The sequence below is a fragment of the Aphis gossypii genome, unplaced genomic scaffold (assembly GCF_020184175.1).
Source record: "Aphis gossypii isolate Hap1 unplaced genomic scaffold, ASM2018417v2 Contig00770, whole genome shotgun sequence".
In the NCBI taxonomy this organism is placed as follows: Eukaryota; Metazoa; Arthropoda; class Insecta; order Hemiptera; family Aphididae; genus Aphis; species Aphis gossypii.
The window spans coordinates 63,560-71,960 of record NW_026083273.1 but is presented as its reverse complement, the minus strand read 5'-3'; the positions used below and the strand labels follow the sequence as shown (position 1 = coordinate 71,960).

General features: G+C 30.7%; 1 pseudogene; it reads right to left on the bottom strand.

The window, feature by feature from the left end:
• Positions 1 to 308: 308 nt before the first annotated feature.
• Positions 309 to 1,079, bottom strand: LOC126555257 (uncharacterized; annotated as a pseudogene).
• Positions 1,080 to 8,401: the final 7,322 nt, after the last annotated feature.

The window sequence follows — 8,401 nt, the reverse complement described above, 5'->3', positions numbered from 1 at the left end:
CATCCTCGTAAGGTACGAGTATATTTTCATTAGCGGTAACTATATGAAAATCAAAACAAGCTGTGTAATTATGCCATTCTCCCTGTGTTGGATTAATATGAAATTGCGTTTCTATGTTAACGATATTGCCGAAGCTAATTGCTCCATCCTATCCATTATTGGTTATTATTTTATTTCGTAGAGTTGATTTGTAATTTATAGAATTATGAATTTCTGAAAAAGAAATTTTACGTTCGTATTTCGATTATAATGTAACCGTTGTTTTTTGTTTTATTACTACTTTTATTGTTATTGTTTATATATTTTTTTTAGAAATGTTTTATTAAATTTTCATATCGCTGTTTCCGTATCACATAATCAAATATACATTTAGTATACTTGACATCCATTCTCGGATCATGCGCATACGTAGTATGGTGTTTCTTTTTACATATTATATCATGGGTCTCTACTAAATTAAGTAGCCTTCCTGTTTATTATATGTACCGATATCTACTTCGAAAATTATTTCTTTGTTGCCTAACTTTTCAAACTGAATATAGAAATTTTTATTAAAATACTTATCGTAGCACGTTATGTTTAACATAGGATAGTGGTCTAAATCTAATCTTTTTAAAATATTTTTGTCCGAATGTCCGTTCCATACTACTATCACATTCTCTTTATTACCTCTACGTATGTAACTGTCAATATATCCCTTATTCAAATTATTCCTGGTTGAACTCAAACTTTGTTGTAATTGGTCTAGACAAGCATCTCTCAGATCAGTTTTTACTCTGAACACTCTCTTTATCTCTCTTATTGCCACCTGAAGCTCCGTCTCACCCATAGGTCGAGCTTCTTCGTTAAGTGGTAGCAAAAGAGGTCGTCCCTCCAGTTTCCTAATCTTAAATCGGTCTAAGCTATTGGATATAGCTCCGGAGATGACAATCATGCTCGTCTTGTTCACCATTGAGAACTCGAAGTCCATAATTATGAATTTATGTGTCTCTTTTCTGTATAATTAAATATTTTGTATCTTAATACTAAAATAAATCTAATTTACTATCTTTATTCATGTTTTTTTCTCTTTTTTTTTTATTTTCTTATATATTTTTTCTTATATACTAGTCTCCCTCATCGTGTTTAACTCTGTTCCTTGTTCGCGTATTAAGTTTACTACATATCTGTATCTGTATCTGTTCACACATTTAAAATTATGGTGTATACTAATAATTAGTAGTACAATGGTCATTATTAGAATGCTTACTCCTACACATATTATAAAATTATAATAATGTATTTTAAATTTAGGATTTTCTAGTTTGTTACAATTGTGTGCTGTGTTATTAATAATTATTTTACTAGTTATATTTGTTCTATCCTCTATTCCTTCTGTAGTATCTGACGTGATATCGCCATAGTCAAACTCATTTACTACATTTGTGGAGTCTACCATTGTTAAGTTTGCTGTAATCATTTGCGATATTATTTCGTAATGGGTATTATTTGTATTTTTGTTATACTCGAAATTGTTCAGTGTAGTTAAATTATAGTCATGCTCACTTGTCATGATAGGTTTTATTGTAGTTGAAATTGTCTGCAATGTTGGATTAGTTATGTTGGTTTTATGTAGTAACTTTGAATGTATTACACTTAGGTGTCTAACATTTTTCGGAAATAATATGAATTTTTCATTGTTAATCCTATTTTTTCAATGTTAATTCACACGTTTTTTCGATAATAAGTTTGTTAAAGTGTTATTTAATACAATAGTCGTAGGTTTTATGGAGAATATACACCCCAGGTTCATATGTACCCGTGTGTTGTTCTCATCATTCAAAGCTAAAGTTATACGTTCCGTTGTTCCCAAGTCGTTCGTTGAAGTTCAACACGACTATCGTTCACTTCATAAAAACTATTGTTTCTTCATGGCTCGTTACTCCCTTTACCGTCATAATGATTAACCTATAATTTCATTACTTATTACTTTATTATTTATTATTCTATTACTTATTACACATTATGCTCTATATCTATACTTAATATATTATTATTTTTTTATTATATTTTATTTTTTTTTTTATCTATTTCTGTTCATACATTCTCAACAATTGGTCCATTCTGTCGCTTCTTTTACGACTTACCATCACCATTCGTTTCATTTCTTTTCTATATTTTTCCCTGTCGTGCTCTAACATTTCGTCAGCCTCCGGCATTACGTCTAACCAATCGTTTATCACTATACAAAATTGCTCTCTCAAGTCGTTTTTTTCATAAACGTCATGTATATAAACCGTAATGTTTTTCGTAAATCTTTCTAATTCCGATTGCGAATATGGTTCGCTCATTTTCTTATTAGCATTTTCCATATGTGACTTTAAACAACTAGGTGCTTCGTCCCTTCTTAAGAAAGTAGTAACGTTATGTTTTTCCCGTTTGATCATGTCGTATAGATAATTTATGAATTTGGTTTTCTTTTCCCTAAAAATAAATACTTAATCTTAAACTACACTCTAAGTCTTATTTACCTTATTTATATAATACTTAGTTAATTATATTTAATTTCTACCTAAACTTTCGTATCGGATTTCTAATCATCCTTGTCTAGTTTGCCTTTTTCGTAATATTTTTTTACATCATTTTTATGTACAGTCACCTTCCTTCTACCTCTCTGTATTACTACATTTTCGGTATCCAAAACCTCTAAAATTTCAAAAGGTCCTTTCCATAACGGACTTAATTTGTTTTTCTGGGTTTTGTCTTTCAGTAATATCAAATCTTTCACATCTAAGTCTTCGCTAAATTCCTTTTTATCATACTGTTTTTTAGATTTTATCTTCTTATTAATTAATCTTTCTCTGGCAATTTTATGTGACTCCTGCATTTTTTGTTTTAAATCGAATATATAATCATCGTAATTATACCTAGGTTCAGGGCTACATTTTAACTTGACTGGTATGTCCAATTCTTTTCCATATAATAACGCGTAAGGTTGGTAATTAGTCGAACTATGTTCCGTTGAATTATATACGAATAATGCATATGGCAATAGTTGATCCCAATTATTTAAATCTTTGTCTACATAGTGTCTCAAATATTCGGCTAAAGTTCTATGTGATCTTTCTAAGCTACCGTTAGTTTGCGGATGATAAGGACTCGTATTTATTTTATTAATCTTTAGTAGTTTACACACTTCTGTGAAAATCTTACTAAGAAAGTCTGTACCTTGATCAGTTAATATAGTTTCAGGTATACCGTGCACACATACGAAATTTACTACAAACGCCTGGGCGATAGTGTTCGCCGTATGATCTGGTAACGGAACACCTAATGAATATTCGTTAGATCGTCCTGCATAGTCAATATATATGTGTTGCCTATTGCAGTAGGTATTAGAGGTCCTACTATATCCATAAATATTTTTTCAAACGGTCTAGAACTTGTCGTAGTTATAATCATCGGACTACGGTGATGCCTATTAGTTGTTTTATTCGTTTGACACGACGGACAGTTTTTTATATATTCCCTTACTTCTTGTTTTAACCCTGGCCAGTTGAATTGTCGTTTAATTTTCTTAACCGTTCTATTTAATCCAGCATGACCCCCTAGTAATGAGTCATGAAATTGCTTGAAAATAATTAATTTTTCCTCATTAGTGTACTCTAATTTAGTACAGATTATTATTTCTATATCTGTATTTCGAAATATATACCTAATCATTGATCTTGTTTTTGTCCAGTCCAACCCGTCTTTCTTTCCTAACTGGTTCATGGCTAACTTATTCAAGGAATTTTTAATGCAAAAGTACTTTAAATTTAATAATGCAAAATGCATTTTCACTTGTGGTTAATTGTTTTTCTTTACTTTTAGTTATCAAAAATATTATGTATCTTTCTTCGTAATTAAAATATACTACGTCGCCTATTTGTTTATTTGATTCTAGCATTTTATTCGTTCCAAATTTTCGTTTTAATTCGTAGTTTATTCCCGATTTAAAGTTATAATATTTTTCTATTTCTGATACAATATGATATTCTGCGGGTGATTCTAGTAATTCACCGTTCACCTCTTTCACATTACTATTCGTTATTATTGTTGTTTCCGATTTTTCTAGAAAGCTCGTATAACTTTCGTCCTTAATTTCTTTTATACTATACATTCTACTTAAAGCATCTACGTTCGAATTTTGTACTCCCGGTTTATATTTTATTTCGTAATCGTATTCCTCAAGCTGTATGCGCCATCTCGCCAACTTTGATAACGGATCTTTTAAGTTAAATAACCAAGATAATGGTCTATGATCAGTGAGTATCACGAATTTTCTACCGTAAAGATAGGGCCTAAATTGTTTAACCCCGTATACAATCGCTAAACATTCTAGTTCAGTAGTTGAGTAATTCATTTCACTTTTATTCAAAGTTCTAGATGCGTACGCTATTGGTAGGTCGCTACCTATCGTTCCTTGGGATAGTATAGCTCCTAGAGCCTTACCACTAGCGTCGGTTGTAAGTATAAATTGTTTCGTAAAATCTGGATATTGTAAAATCGGTTCTGCACAGAGTGCGTTTTTTAATTTGTCGAAAGCTATCTGACAATTTTCATCCCAATTAAATTTAACATCCTTTTTTAATAAGTGTGTCATTGGTTTAGCTAACATACTATATCCCTGTATAAATTTCCTGTAGTACCCCGATAAACCTAAAAATGATTTTATCTGCTTAACAGTTTTAGGCACCGGAAATTCTAATACTGATGTTATCTTTTTCGGATCTGGTTTTATTCCGTGTTCCGAAATTATGTGTCCCAAATATAAACATTCGCGTTTTAGAAATTCGCATTTATCTGGTTGTATCTTTAAATTATGGGTACGTAGACGTTCGAATACGTCTATCAGCTTATTGTTATGATCGCTCAAATTTTTCGCATAAATAATAATATCGTCTAAATATACTAAACATTTAATGCCTATTATCCCCGACAATACGTTATTCATTAATCGCTGAAATGTAGCGGGACTTGTTTTCATTCCCATAGTCATACGTTTAAAATGGTAATGACCTTGACCGGTCGAAAACGCTGTCATTTCACGAGATTCCTTCGCTAAAGGTATTTGATAAAAACCGTTTGCTAAATCTAAAATGGTGAAAAGCTGACATTGTCCCAATTGATCTAATATTTCCGTAATATTAGGTAACGGATGAAATTCATTTAAAGTTACTTCATTGAGTGCCCTAAAATCAATTACTATTCGAAATTTATCTTTACCAGATGAATCTGATTTCTTTTTTACTAACAACAAAGGTGCATTAAAAGGTGACATAGATCGTTCTATGATATCGTTTTGTTCCATTTTAATTAATTGTTGTTCAATTTCTTTTGCTGTGCCTGTGGCAATCTATATGGTCTTTTATATATAGGCGGTTGATTGGCGGGTAATCTTATTACGTGTCCGCGGCGTTAGTAAATGTTAAATAATCGTTTTCCAAATGAAATACATCGGAAAAATGTTCGCATATTTCTAATATTGTTTTACGTTCCTCGTTATTAAATGGTCACTACGTATTAAACTTTTTATTTTATTTACGCGATCGTTATTGTCATTTACTACAGTTATTTCGTGTAATTTATATTCTATGTCATTGTCGTATAATATTTTATTTAATTGGTCCTCATAAATGTTTTGTGGTAATTCAGAAATATTCAGTATACTTATCACCGTGTTTCCATTCTTTACCGTGTTTATTATATTAGCGCAATATACGTCCTGTATTAATTCTTGTTTCTGTATTAAAATATTTTTATTTTCCATTATCGGATCAGCTATTGGTATAGATATTATTGTTTCCGTTCGCGGTTTTAATGTGTAACATATTTTATCTTTATTTAATTCGCACGGAGTGTTATCATTTATAGTTAATATATTATTCGCAACATCTATTATTGCGTTAGTTTGTAACAGGAAGTGGTGACCTAGAATTCCATCTCGCGGTATTGGAAATTCCTTATCGACCACATGAAATTCCGTTTTTATTTTATTATTATTTATATTAATATTATTGTAATTTTGCCTATGGTAGTTACTATTTTATCATTAATGCCTTTTAAATTTATTTTTTCTTTTTCGTTTACTAATGTTTCGCCTGTTAATTTATTTATTTTTATTAAATTGATTTCACTACCGGTGTCTAAAAGAAGATTTGCTGTATTTGTTTTAAAGTTAGGTGATTGAAATGTAACATGATTTTCATTAATTACTGATACGATGGTGGTGAAACATCGTTGGGTGATAATTCCTCCGTTACGGCCGTTATTTGGTTGATCGAACGGACGCCGTTCCCGTTCGACACTTGACCGTTTCCCGTCCGGTTTGCATTATTACGCTCATCCCGTTGCCTACTATAACAGCTAACACTATCGTGTCCTATCTTATTGCAATAACTACAAGTTATTGGTGCTGAATTATTGTTAAAATTATTATTAGTATTTTGTCGTGCGTTATTATTTTGCGGTTGCTGATTATTATTATTATTCCGACGCGCAACTTGTGTAACATTACCACGACAATCGCGAGCGACATGATTAGTTCTGCCGCAAATATAACATCCGGGATCGTTTTGCTGTCTCCGATTATTATTATATTGACCGTTATTATTACGCGGATAATTTTATTATTATTATTATTATTGCGACCGAAATTATTAAAATTATTATTACGATTAACGTTATTATAATTATTAGGACCTTGTCTATTCTGACCACGATTATAATTTTGCTTATAACCGAATTTCTGTCCATTTGGGTTATTTCCCTGATAGTTATTTGACCAACGATTTCCGTTATTATTTTTATTTCCGTTTTGATTTACTTTAGTCTCGTTATTTTGTAATTCTTTGTTGAAACTAAATTCGATTTCTAACTGCCTAGCCATTTGCATTGCCAGTTCTAAAGTTTCTGGGTTCCTAGCTCGTAATATTGTTTGTAAATCCATTTTTAACCCGTTTATATAAATTGCTAATGCCTGATCCTTTAGAGTTTGCCTTAAAATTCTCGCCTCTTCGGGCGTTTTATTTGCCAATGTTGCATTACATAAATTATAATATAGCTGTTCTACGCGACCCGTATAAGTTAATACATCTTCGTCATTTTTCATACGAACTGAATTTAATCCTATTTGTAATGTTTGTGGTGACAATTGCTGTTCAAAAGCCCCCCTTAATATTTTTTAATAGTTTCCCAATCACTGGTTCCCTATACCGACATACTTCTAACGCCTTGCCAGTAATCCTAGTATTAATAAATTTCACTAATAAGGGTATAGTTTCTTTATCTACGGCTCACATGCATAATCGCATGCCCGTATGAACGAACAAACGTCTTTTGCATCGGCACAAATTGGTATCATAGCAGTGACCTGCTCAATTGTAGCTTTACACTAGACATTTTTGTTCTTTGCTTCCTCTTTACTGGTCCTAATTCTGAGTGGACTAAATTTGGTGTACTACGTAACCCTATTAATCTTTGTTCTAATCCGGTATTTGAGTCTTCTCTAACAGTAGTATCTAACAAACTTTTCCCTGTTGTTTTTTCCTTATTAATTCCCTGTGTAGAGTCGCTACCCTCTTTCGTATTTATACTTATGTTTACTAATTTATTTACTTCAATATTTTTATTTAACTCTACCTGAGTTCCGATTTCTTTTGTTATCTGTTTCCTCTTCCGAACTATTACTATCGTTTTCACTATAACTATTTTCTTCTTTTTCCTTATTCATACGTTTATTTGTATATTCATTTATTATAACTTAAATTAAATACGCTTTATTTCTTAAAATAATTTTTTTTTATTATTATATTTTTTTCAATTATTAATCAAACATTAATCTCTTTAAAATATTTATCAATATTATTTTATTATAAAATTCTCGTAATATTTTTATTATTCCCCAATTATTTCTATCTATATAATTTTTTATATTATTTTTTCCTAGGATTTTTTTTATCCTCTCTAAAATTCACAATATACGTCAAGTAATTTTTTTTCACACGATAGGACTTTCTCGCCTATAAAATTCACAATTATCTTTTAATTATAACACGGCTTATTTCTGCCTAATAAAATCTCCGATTATTAAATCGCTAAATACGGCTCTTCCGGCCTAAATAAATTCACAATTATTTTTCACAAAATACGGCTCTTTTGGCCCAATAAAATTCACAATTATTAATTCACAATATATATGGCTCAAATCCGCCCAAAATAATTCCTTTCATCAACTTTTAAATATGGCACTTTTCAGCCTAAAATAATTCAATACTTTTATTTATCAATATATGGCTCAAATCCGCCCCAAAATAATTCCTTTCATCAACTTTTAAAATATGGCACTTTTTCAGCCTAAATAAATTCAATACTTTTAATT